Below are 13,025 nucleotides of genomic sequence, written 5' to 3'. Positions count from 1 at the left end.
TATGTATTAATGCCTTATATTTTGCCTTGATTATAGTGTACACATCAACCCAGGAAAGAAAGAATTCAATCGCCAAATATACAAGGAGATCAAAAGTGCCGAGCCAAATGACAACTTGAGGCCTCCAAGATCTTTTCTGTCTTTCACACACTCAGTAAATACTGAGCACCTACAATGAGCTAGGAGGCGTGTAATAAATTTCTGGAAATAGAATGTGGAGAGAAGAAGACACAGAGTTCCTGCTTTCACTGAGAGGAATTTAATGATACATCACAGCCAGATCCTTTGAAAACTTATAGTGGGACCTCTTCCCTCACCAAAACCTGGGTGTCAGCAAAGGCTTTTCAGAGTAACAATTGATTTGAGATCCGTAGGTTGAACCTACGTAAACCAGGGTTAAGATGCAGGAAGAATTTCACGCCGGGAAAATAGCATCTTGGAAGGCTATGTGACCAGGGAAACGTAGGACATTCTAGAAATGAAAAATGCCCTATGGGACGGAATCCAAAGAGTGCAGAGGGCATTCCAGTGAAAAGACATCAGAGACAAACTTCGGGAACAAGCAATGAAGGGATGTGATCATATATTCAATATGATGGGAAAATCCAAGAGCAGTTGTGGCAGGGAGGTGATAGAATTGCATCTGCATTTCCAAAAGTTCATCTTGCTCCATAACACTAATGATTGGAGCGACTCAACTGCAAATTACAAGGAGGGACCACTTCCTCGAATCCGAATGGTCCTCATTGCAAAGTCTATCAATAACAAATGCTAGCGAAGATGTGGACCAAAGGGAACTCTACTCCACATGCAGACTGTGTGGGTGAATTCTCTAAGAAATTACGGGAAGAAGTGCTCCATCTTGTTTATTGCATTGTGTTTAGGGGAACTAATTTGGAATTAGTGGAGCCCATTTCTCAGTATATTATTTCCAAACTAGGCAACTATAATTACAGTCTGATAAGATGGAACTCAAATAACTTCTGAATGTTAATTTATTTTGAAAGAGGAAATAATCTTGCAAGAGAAATATAGACAAACAGGAAAAGCATAGTTGTCAATATATTAACCTAGAGATGCTTCAAATATTGTTTAAGAAATATGAAAGTTTCATGGAGTATTTCACATGAAGGAATTATTTCCTCTTAAAAGTCAAAAGGGCTTCCCTGGTGGCTCAGAGGTTAAAGCATCTGCCTGCAATGCAGAAGACCTGGGTTTGATCCCTGAGTCAGAAAGATCCCCTGGAGAAGGAAATGGCAACCCACTCCAGTATTCTTGCCCAGAGAATCCCATGGATGGAGGAGCCTGGTGGTCTACAGTCCACGGGGTCGCAAAGAATCAGATACTACTGAGCAACTTAACTAACTTAAAAGTCAAAAAGGATTATGAGTCCACTCATAAAAATGATTTGTTCTTCAGTTTTATCATGAATTACCTGACTAAAGGATGATTATTTATTGTATTATTCCTTCAAAATTATAGCACATTGTTCACTTTCCAGATTTTTATTTAATTGATATTTATTTAACATTGGCTCTGTGCCAGCACTGCAAAACCCACCCACACACCCTACACCAATTTTGTGATTTCATTAGAAACCACTTAATCAAGCAAATTCTATAGTTACCTCTATTTTACATCCTAAATTGGCACATTATATGTCACCCTACTTAACACCATTAAGATTATCTCTTTTAAAAAAATTCTTGATAAATATAATTCCTTGCTTCCTCACAAAATAATTTAAATTATATAAAAACTGGAACTTTGTCTAATTTATCACTGTATTCTTAGTTCTTAGAAGAATATTAGTACTAGATAGTCAAAGACTCGTATTAAATGAAACTGATTTCAGTGGGTCTCAAAATAACTTGTCTTTAAAAGGCATTGGTGCCATTTAAAGTAGATATTAGGTTTCCATTTTCTCATCAATGATTCGTTTCATTGGTTTTGTCATTTCAGATCACTTTCTTGAACATCAGATCATGGAAGATAGAAATAATGTTACTGAATTTATCCTCTTAGAACTTTCTATGGACAAGAAAGTCCAGATCCTCTGCTTTTTATTTTTCTTATTCTGTTACCTGGCTATTTGGTTGGGGAATTTGATCATTGTGATTTCTATTACATGCAGTCAGCTAATCACCCAGCCCATGTACTTCTTCCTTAACTGCCTTGCACTCTCAGACCTCTTCTACACCTCCACTGTGACACCCAAACTCATGACTGACTTACTGATGGAGAAAAAGGCCATTTCCTATAAAAACTGCATGACACAGCCTTTCACCACCCACTTCTTTGAGGGGGGATTGAGGTCTTCATCCTCACAGGGATGGCCTGTGACTGCTATGTGGCCGTCAGCAAACCTCTCCACGACGCCATCACCATGAACAGGAAAAAACGTCACTCAGTTCTCATAGCGTCGTGTGCAGGGGGACTTCTTCATTCTCTTGGTCTCTTTCTTCTTGTGATTGTTTGACCTTTCTGTGGCCCCAGTGAAATAGATCACTATTTCCGTGATGCATATCTTTTGTTGAAACTAGCCTGCACTGATACTCACAAAATTGGCTTTTTTGTCATTGCCAATTCTGGCTTGATGGGACTGGTGCTCTTTGTGGTTTTCATGGCCTCCTACATTTTGATTCTGTATAATGTGTGCACATATTCTGCAGAAAGCCACCATAAAGCACTTTCCACCTGTAGTTCCCACATCACAGTCCGTGATCCTCTTTTTCACACCTGTCATCTTTGTTTACATTAGACCTGCCACAACATTACCAGAAGATAAAGTGTTTACGCTCTTCTACACAATTATTGTCCCCATGCTCAACCTGCTTATCTACACACTTAGAAACATGGAGATGAAAAATTCCATAAGAAGAGTTTGGTGCAATAAAAGGTTCTGGGAAGGGAGCTTAATGATCTGAGGGTCATTCATCTGACGCCAGTGACTGTCTTCTCATCACTCCCTCTGTTGCTGATTCTCTCCTGCTAATGGGAAAATCAGTCAGAATGTGTAAAAGCCAAGCCTCCAACAACAGCTTGCCTTCAGTAGTTCCTTCTTTATTTTCCTCTCAATGTGTTTTCCTTGATTTCACTTTTCACTAATAATCCCCTTTGTTTAAAAAAAAAAAAAAAAGAAAAGAAAACTTTTTACAGAGTTAAAACACACTGAAAAATCAGGAGGGAGAGTGATCCTGCCTGTATTGAAGGCTAAACCTGGGGGAGACTTCGCTCTCAAAATACTTGGCCTCAAGGTATAAAAGGTAATAATATGTTAAAAGGTAAAAGACAGTTGAAGAATCCACCTGCTAATGCAGGAGACACAGGTTCAGTCCTTGGGCCAGGAAGATCCTCTGGAGAAGGAAATGGCTACCCACTCCAGTGTTTTTGCCTGGGAAATCCCATGGAGAGAGGAATCTGGTGGGCTACAGCCCATGGGGATGCAAAACAGCTGGACATGATTCAGCGACTAAACAAAAACAAAAAGGCAGTTATAGGAAAATAAGAACAATCACATACTGCAAACTCCTTTCAGAACTATATACCTAGCCTCGTATCCTACAACTCTAGATTTCTTTTAATCAAGTACCTAGAGATCTTTTTGTGTGTATTTGTGAACTGCGATTATTTTACTTAAGTGAAAAGAATATATAGATCTAAATACAACATAGTGTAAAGTCCAGCCTTATAGTCTACATGGCAAGTCTTACAGTCTGAAAAGCAAGTCACTGTGTGATCTGTTTGTGAAGTAACATTGTAAGTATTGGGGAAAATATATACAAACTCTTGCTATTTTAACTGGGTTTGATATTAAGTATACATGATCAAGGAATAAATAAACTACCACTGACTTTGCTACAAAAAAGAAGAAAATATAAATCCTTTAGTTCCTCAAAATAGATGATTTATTTCAAAGTAAAAGACTTTCACTTCGTATCTAATTTCAAGTGTAGAATAATCCTAAAATAATATTTGACAATATATAGATCAGACTCAGTGATGGGAATGTATATATATTCTGCTGCTGTGCTTAGGTGTTTCTGACTCTGTGGCCACATGGACTGTAGCCCACCAGGCTTCTCTGTCCATGGGGATTCTCCAGGCACAAATATCAGAGTGGGTTGCCATGTTCTCCTCCAGGGGATCTTCCCAAGCCAGGGACTGAACCCAGGTCTCCCGCATTGCAGGCAGACTCTTTACCAACTGAGCCATCAGGGAAGCCCAAGTATACTGGAGTGGGTAGCCTATCTCTTCTCCAGGGGATTTTCCTGACCCAGGAATCAACCAGAGGTCTCCTGCATTGCAGATGGATTCTTTACCAGGTGAGCTACCAGGGAAGTCTAATGTGTATACATCCATACCTATAGGATTTTCATGATTTTCTAGTGCAAAGTATACATTTTGTTTGAAATACATTTTTAAGATTGCTGCATTTTCTTATGAAAATGTGCATCGTTTTGGATATAAAATGTAACTATTGATAGTATAGATTTGTATTCTATATAATGAGTTAAACTATATTTAATACTATAGATTTATTTTAGGTAATAGGATATTTTCTAATGTTTCTCTCTCAAATAATGTAATATTTTTTAGAATTAATAGGAAAAATTATGAATTTTAAAGAATCATATTATTAATATGTCATAAAAATGTTGTTAACTGTTCTCCACACAAAGATAGGCCATATTAATATTTGGCTATATTATGTGCGTGTCTCCTTCAGAATTTTCCACAGTTTATTGTGATCCACACAGTCAAAGGCTATGGCATAGTCAAGAAAGCAGAAATAGAAGTTTTTCTGGAACTCTCTTGCTTTTTCGATGATCCAGCAGATGTTGGCAATTTGATTTCTGGTTCCTCTGCCTTTTCTAAAACCAGCTTGAACATCTGGAAGTTCATGGTGCACGTATTGCTGAAGCCTGGCTTGGAGAATTTTGAGCATTACTTTACTAGCAACAAAGATCTGTCTAGTCAAAGCTATAGTTTTTCCAGCAGTCATGTATGGATGTGAGAGTTGGACTCTAAAGAAAGCTGAGGGCTGAAGAATTGATGCGTTTGAACTGTGGTGTTGGAGAAGACTCTTGAATGTCCCTTGGACTACAAGGAGATCCAACCAGTCCATCCTAAAGGAGATCAGTCCTGGGTGTTCATTGGAAGGACTGATGTTGAAGCTAAAACTCCAACACTTTGGCCACCTGATGAGAAGAGCTGACGCATTTGAAAAGACCCTGATGCTTGGAAAGGTTGAGGGGAGGAGGAGAAGGGGACAACAGAGGATGAGATGGCTGGATGGCATCACTGACTCAATGGACATGGGTTTGGGTGGACTCCGGGAGTTGGTGATGGACAGGGAGGCCTGGTTTGCTGCAGTACATGGGGTCTCAAAGAGTCAGACACGACTGAGGGACTGAACTGAACTGAATATGTATGTGTCTTATTTTTGTAGTTGCAAGATACTTTGCAAATATTATTTTCATATTTTGCTTCATATTTAAATGTAAAAAAAGAATGGTGTTTCAGAATTGTAAATAATAATCTTAAGGAGGCAAAAGTTATCAAAGTAACTGAATGAATATGTAGTAAATAATGTAAATTAACCAAATCTTACTTATTTTCCCAATTGAATTATCTCCTCAAGTGGATCAGTTGTTTGGAGTTACATTTTCATAAAGATCATCCATTCATCTTCCCAGATAGTTGTGACTATCTGGTAATAACTGATATTTTTCAATATCCCCATCTCTGTGTTTGCTTATAGTGTTTAATAGCCTTCCATAGAGACCTCAGTTCTGCCTTCATGTGTACATTAAGCATAAACCATAATCCATGACCTTCAGCCACGAACTACAGAGTTTAATACCAGATATTTTGGGTGAGGAATTTTTAAAAAAGATGCTTACAATATATGCCATTCTTATCTCTCTTGTTAATAAGTACAAGTACTAGGAAAGAAAGTAGCCAGAATATATTGCTTCATTTCACAGAGACATCATTCATACAAATCTCTCTCTCTCGGAATGAGGCTTAAAATAAGACGTTATTCTGCCTGCCTCATTCAGTCTGGATTCATGAGCAGTTCAGGTTGTGGGGTGGTGGTTGCTTTTCGCTAGTAAATCACACTGTATGAGAAAACTCATATACTGATTTTAATTCCTATTACGTGGGGATTTCTTATGTTATGTCAGTTCAGTTCAGTTCAGTCGCTCAGTCCTGTCCGACTCTTCATGACCCCATGAATCGCAGCACGCCAGGCCTCCCTGTCCATCACCAACTCCTGGACTTCACTTAGACTCATGTCCATCGAGTCAGTCACGCCATCCAGCCATCTCATCCTCTGTCGTCCCCTTCTCCTCTTGCCCCCAGTCCCTCCCAGCATCGGAGTCTTTTCAAAAGAGTCAACTCTTTGTATGAGGTGGCCAAAGTACTGGAGTTTCAGCTTTAGCATCATTCCTTCCAAAGAAATCCCAGGGCTGATCTCCTTCAGAATGGACTGGTTGGATCTCCTTGCAGTCCAAGGGACTCTCAGGAGTCTTCTCCAACACCACAGTTCAAAAGCATCAATTCTTCGGTGCTCAGCCTTCTTCATGGTCCAACTCTCACATCCATACATGACTACAGGGAAAACCATAGCCTTGACTAGACGGACCTTTGTTGGCAAAGTAATGTCTCTGCTTTTGAATATGCTATCTAGGTTGTTCATAACTTTTCTTCCAAGGAGTAAGCGTCTTTTAATTTCATGGCTGAAGTCACCATCTGCAGTGATTTTGGAGCCCCCCAAAATAAAGTCTGATACTGTTTCCACTATTTCCCCATCTATTTCCCATGAAGTGATGGGAGCAGATGCCGTGATCTTCGTTTTCTTCATGTCGAGCTTTAAGCCAACTTTTTCACTCTCCACTTTCACTTTCATCAAGAGGCTTTTTAGTTCCTCTTCACTTTCTGCCATAAGGGTGGTGTCATCTGCATATCTGAGGTTACTGATATTATCCCGGCAATCTTGATTCCAGCTTGTATTTCTTCCAGTCCAGCATTTCTCATGATGTACTCTGCATAGAAATTAAATAAGCAGGGTGACAATATACAGCCTTGATGTACTCCTTTTCCTATTTGGAACCAGTCTGTTTTTCCATGTCCAGTTCTAACTGTTGCTTCCTGACCTGCATACAGATTTCTCAAGAGGCAGGTCAGGGGTTCTGGTGTTCCCATCTCTTTCAGAATTTCATACAGTTTATTGTGATCCATGCAGTCAAAGGCTTTGGCATAGTCAATAAAGCAGAAATAGACATTTTTCTGGAACTCTCTTGCTTTTTCCATGATCCAGCAGATGTTGGCAATTTGATCTCTGGTTCCTCTGCCTTTTCTAAAACCAGCTTGAACATCTGGAAGTTCACGGTTCGTGTATTGCTGAAGCCTGGCTTGGAGAATTTTGAGCATTACTTTACTAGCATGTGAGATGAGTGAAATTGTGCGGTAGTTTGAGCATTCTTTGGCATTGCTTTCTTTGGGATTGGAATGAAAACTGACCTTTTCCAGTCCTGTGGCCACTGCTGAGTTTTCCAAATTTGCTGGCATATTGAGTGCAGCACTTTCACAGCATCATCTTTCAGGATTTGAAATAGCTCCTCTGGAATTCCATCACCTCCACTAGCTTTGTTCGTAGTGATGCTTTCTAAGGCCCACTTGACTTCACATTCCAGGATGTCTGGCTCGAGGTCAGTGATCACACCGTCGTGATTATCTGGGTTGTGAAGATCTTTTCTGTACAGTTCTTCTATGTATTCTTGCCACCTCTTCTTAATATCTGCTGCTTCTGTTAGGTCCATACCATTTCTGTCCTTTATCGAGCCCATCTTTGCATGAAATGTCCCCTTGGTATCTCTCATTTTCTTGAAGAGATCTCTAGTCTTTCCCATTCTGTTGTTTTCCTCTATTTCTTTGCATTGATCGCCGAGGAAGGCTTGCTTATCTCTCCTTGCTGTTCTTTGGAACTCTGCATTCAGATGCTTATATCTTTCCTTATCTCCTTTGCTTTTCACTTCTCTTCTTTTTACAGCTAAGTCATACAGTGACTCACTTAGTGGCTCAGTCACACACTTGATAATGTAAGGAACAACACTTCTTGAAACAGGCAATATCGAAAACAATAGCAGTAATAGTAGAATCATAAGAAGTTAAGTCAAGAACTTCTATTAGGTGTAGCCCAGTGACATCTCCATGTCATCTGACTTAGTTTGCTAAATGACTATAGCTTGCTGTTGATATCCTGGTTGTAGATCCTGAGCATCTGATCTTTATTCAAAGACTGGTTATTGAGATAAGCTTTAGAAACAAACTCAGAATGTCCTTTGTAACAACTTAATTAAACCTCTTAGCAATGTAACATAACCACAAGGAACTATCTAAGGAGTGAGTCTTAGTAAATACAGACCTTAATTAAAAAAACTGGAACTTAATATTCAGTGAAACATAATAGATGCCATAGGCCTGACATCAGTTAGGTGGATTTTTCTTTTAGAGCTCCCCAGTATACGTTGAGATTTCTGTATATGTCGGGAGACAGTCTTTTTATTTACCTGATAAGGCTGTTCAGAACCCAAGTGTCTCCAGTTTCTGGAGGGATGAGGCAGAGAGAAAAAAGGTATAATTTTACCCATAGGAGTAAATCACTAGATTGTTTTAAACGATCAGTAACTCGAGGAGAAGTGCTTCTTTATATCTGAAAACACAGCGTAAAAGTCAACAATATGTCAGACAAAAAGTCGTGAAAATTGTGGTCATATTTAGCAGTCTACTCCATCCCATGCAATTGATCCCTTTGTTCTGCTGTCCTTGCCCAATGACCAAGGACATCAGTGAAAGCAATAGTCTCGAAGAGACTCATGAAGTTTTTGTGAACGTCTGTATGACCTGTCCAGCAAAGTGGGTGCCCTGATCACTGGAGATTGTGGAAAGCACCTTTTAACCATTTTTTTCTATTCTGAGATATTAATCCTGAAGCCAGGAAAGGCATTATCAAATAAAAATGAGGTTTGTCAGGGAGCCAGGAAAAGCCCAATGGCCATCTTGGACCTCTCATAGCCCCAACTCTTTGGTTTATGGCCATTTTTAATCCATTTTAAATCCCCTGAAGACGTGTTAACTTTTGTAGAAGCAGAATGAGCTTTGTTCATATGTGCTGTAGTCTGTTCTCAAAAGCCACATTCCAAGAAAACTTTGTTCTTTTAATCAGTGAGAGAAAACCAAATTCCAGTTTGGTAACAGCTTATATTCACTGTGAAACAATAGTTATTCACTTAGTCATAGTAACAATAAGACTTCAAAGTCAGTTTAATGTCTTAACAAACTTGTAGCATGCACAAAACTCTTCTTTCACTTGCAACACACCTGTTTACACTTTCTGTACTCATCACTTCATTTGTCCATTTAGAGGACAGCCACCTGTACGTTTAGACTTACTTTGCTTTTCCTTAATAGAATGTAATTCCATTCCTTATTACTTTTTATTAAAAACACACATCTTACTTTTCTTCAGAAACCATGACTTGTACTTTACCTCATCATTCTGTAGATTGGTAAGGATAAATCACCCAAAGTTATATCATTTATAAAAGTATCTTCACAATGCCTCTGTTAATTAGATCAATAAACAAACATCAATATCATGTATCAATTCAGTAATGATTATTTCCCAGATCACACAAGCCTCAAATTCATTTACTTTAATTTTCTTGAATTTAGAATTGTTTGATTTGTAAGCACTGACTTCTCTTTAGGCCAATTAATTAGAGCTCATTGAACCACTTAGCCTTTAGCAATTTTTTCCAAGGATGGAGACATACACCGAGACACACACAAATCTGGACAGACAGAAACCTCACAATTTTCCACCTGAAATTTAAAATGTCTCTTTGTCCCTTTTATTTTCTTGGCTTGAGTTCCAGCTCATGGCTGGAGTCCCAGATAGAGTGGGCTGTGTATCTCAAGGACATGATAAGAGTTAACTCAGGTTTTTCCCCAGGCATGTTTCTGTGTCTCAGGCAGGATCAGAGCTCCCCAAAAGAGTATTTTCACAAGTCAAACTTTTAGTAATTACATGTGCAAAAAGAACCAGTTTTGCAATTTCAAGAAGATTCCATTTTACCTAGTTTTCTCCGGAGTCTAAAGAATACACGTGGCCATTCAGGGTTCAAAATGTAATTTCTCCTTCATGTAGTCATAGCTTCATAGCTAAGCTTTAAACCAGAGAGTGCTCAGATGGGCTCTGATGACAGGGGTAGACTGATTGATAAGATGTCCCAGCAGGGATTCTCTCTCTGGGCAGGTGAGTTCTTCTATTAAAGAAACCCCATATATAAGGGATTTTTAGGCCTTGAGGATCAAAATTATCCCAGTTTTTCAAGATATTATTGGGGGGGGGTGGTTCTGGACTGTTAGGCCCATCTGTAAGAGAGAAAAAGGCAGTGCCCAGTGCCATGGCTTTTTTCTACCAGAGGTGTCTGCCCCTGCTCTAGACGGGGTTGGAGACTGATTTTCCACCTAAGCTTCCTTCCCTGGCCAGAGCTAACCTGTCTCTTACAGGTGAAGGTGTCCTACTCCCAACCCCCCTCGTTCTACCACCCAGGCATGGTGGAGATGCACCAGGGTTAGACCTGATGGCATCCCAGACTGATGTCCAGGTCCTCACCATTAAAACCTTGGTTTGATTTCCCTTTTATTCCGGCACCACCTGGGGTGGAACAGAGTAGTTTTCCGGATGCTTGCCGAGCCAAGACCACTAGGGGAAGCACCCAACTTCTGTGTACCTGCGCACATTCCTCATAACAGTATAAGTGGCAAGTCATAAGGGATGAACAGAAAACCCAAGACATCCTCCTGAGAGTGGCCACACGAGTCTATTTAATAACAAAGGAGGTGATGGAGGGCCCGCCTGCGAGGAAAAACTAATCCTTCATATTCATGGAGTGCCAGCATCATCCTTTTTATTCCTGTCCATCAGACTGTACAAAAAGAATACCTAAGGAGTTGAGACAAGAGCCACTGGAGGGCTTCGTCTGCTCTGCTAAGAGCTAGCGTTACTAAGGGAAGAAGCCCAATGCACTTTCAATCTGCCCAAATCTGGGGTGTCCCAATCTGTGTCCTCAGGAATCTCATGCTCACCAGCAATGCCTCAATCCATATAGTCCAGAGGCATAGCCATGACAAGAACTTGCCTGTGTGTCTGTGGGGTCAGGATGGTGATTTCTAGTCTGAGAGATGTCCCTGGAGCTAGAGCTCCAGCTAGCTCCCTAAAGTGCTCCTGTCTGCAGTGTCCTGTAAAACTTGGAGTGGGGGCCTTGCTAGAAAAGCACAATAACAGCATGGATTGCAAGTCCCTTGAAAGTCTACAATCCGGCACACAAGGTTAATAACTTTAATTCCCCAAGCAGATATGAAATGGTCAGAGGGACCAGGAAAAGCTGACTGGGGAAAAGAAATTCAGTCCACATGCTTCTGATTTAGTAAAGTAGCTGCTGCTGCTGCTGCTAAGTTGCTTCAGTCGTTTCTGACTCTGTGAGACCCCAGAGTTGGCAGCCCACCAGGGTCCCCCGCCCCTGGGACTCTCCAAGCAAGAGTACTGTAGTGGATTGCCCTTTCCTTCTCCAATGCAGGAAAGTGAAAAGGGAAAGTGAAGTCACTCAGTCGTGTCCACCTCTTAGCGACCCCATGCACTGCAGCCTACCAGGCTCCTCCACCCATGGGATTTTCCAGGCAAGAGTACTGGAGTGGGGTGCCATTGCCTTCTCCATAGTAAAGTAGAGACCACAGTAAAAGAGCAAAAGAATCTCAACTCTGAGTGTTCTTACCTTGTCTTGAAGATCTTGGACAAGCCCCCAAGATGATAACCTAGCAGTCAACGGTGACCGATGCCACTGGATTCATGGTGTCTAAGAAGAAGATATTACTCTGGGGCCAAAGACAGTCTCAGTCACTCAGAGCTTTGTGTATATTTTATTTAAAGTGAAGGTGACAGAAAAAGCTTCTGACACAGACATCAGAAGGGGCTCACTAATTTAAGTGGGGCCATATATACTTCTCAACTAGCCTCTGAGAATAGACAAAAAACATCTCAAGGATGTGAGCCTTTTGCCCAGACCCTTTCCTATAACATACATCCAAAGCTCAAAAAGAGGAATGTCCTTGTACCTGAGATACTGCTCCCTACAATGCCTACTTGTCTTAGGCAAAAGAATGTGAAAAAGAAAGCAAGCTTGCCTCCTCCTTAAAGGGCCTTTAGGCTTGGACTCTTTATCAACCTGCTGGGACAGGTAAGTATACAGTTAAACTCAGAAAACTCTAATGTTGTAATGGTGGTGAGTAAAGCATTTGTATAACATACCACTGATAACTCATATAAGTATATCTCTTATAAATTCAGTATGAAGGTCAAAAGATAAAATATCAAAATAATGATAACTACAAAATGAAATAATGGAACCATGTTTGAAGAATTAGATGACAGTATGATACGAAGTCAACAAACAGAGAGACTCAATGAAGAGCTACAAATTATTTTTTTTAAAGGAAACTAACATAAATTCTGGATTTGAAAACTAAAATAATTGAAATGAAAAATTGATAGGTTCAACAGCACATTTGAGATGCTAGCAGAAATAATCCATAAACTTGAAGATGAATTCATAGAAATCAATGTAAAAATAAAGAGAAAAAAATGTTGAGGGAAAATGATCTAAGGCATCCATTCATTACACCATCAAGTATGGAAGGAGAGAGACTCTCAGAAAGCAGGGAGAGAAAGGGGAGGGAGTAAAATCACTTGTAGACAGAATGGCTGACCCGCAGGTCAGAGCGAAACGGAGGTGCAGCGCAGGGCTCTTAGGGCGCCGGGCGACAGCAGCCTCCATCTAAGGCCATAGCGCCCTGAACGCGCCCTATCTCATCTGATCTCGGAAGCTAAGCAGGGTCGGGCCTGGTTAGTACTTGGGTGGGAAACCGCCTGGGCATACCGGGTGCTGTAGGCT

General features: G+C 40.4%; 2 pseudogenes; both read left to right on the top strand.

Annotated features, from left to right (window-relative positions):
• Positions 1-489: 489 nt before the first annotated feature.
• On the top strand, positions 490-5,930 carry LOC109578224 (olfactory receptor 4P4-like; annotated as a pseudogene).
• Positions 5,931-12,906: 6,976 nt separating this feature from the next.
• On the top strand, positions 12,907-13,025 carry LOC139179840 (5S ribosomal RNA; annotated as a pseudogene).

This window comes from Bos indicus, chromosome 25 (genome assembly GCF_029378745.1).
Source record: "Bos indicus isolate NIAB-ARS_2022 breed Sahiwal x Tharparkar chromosome 25, NIAB-ARS_B.indTharparkar_mat_pri_1.0, whole genome shotgun sequence".
Lineage (NCBI taxonomy): Eukaryota > Metazoa > Chordata > Mammalia > Artiodactyla > Bovidae > Bos > Bos indicus.
This window is presented reverse-complemented; position numbering and strand designations above follow the sequence as displayed.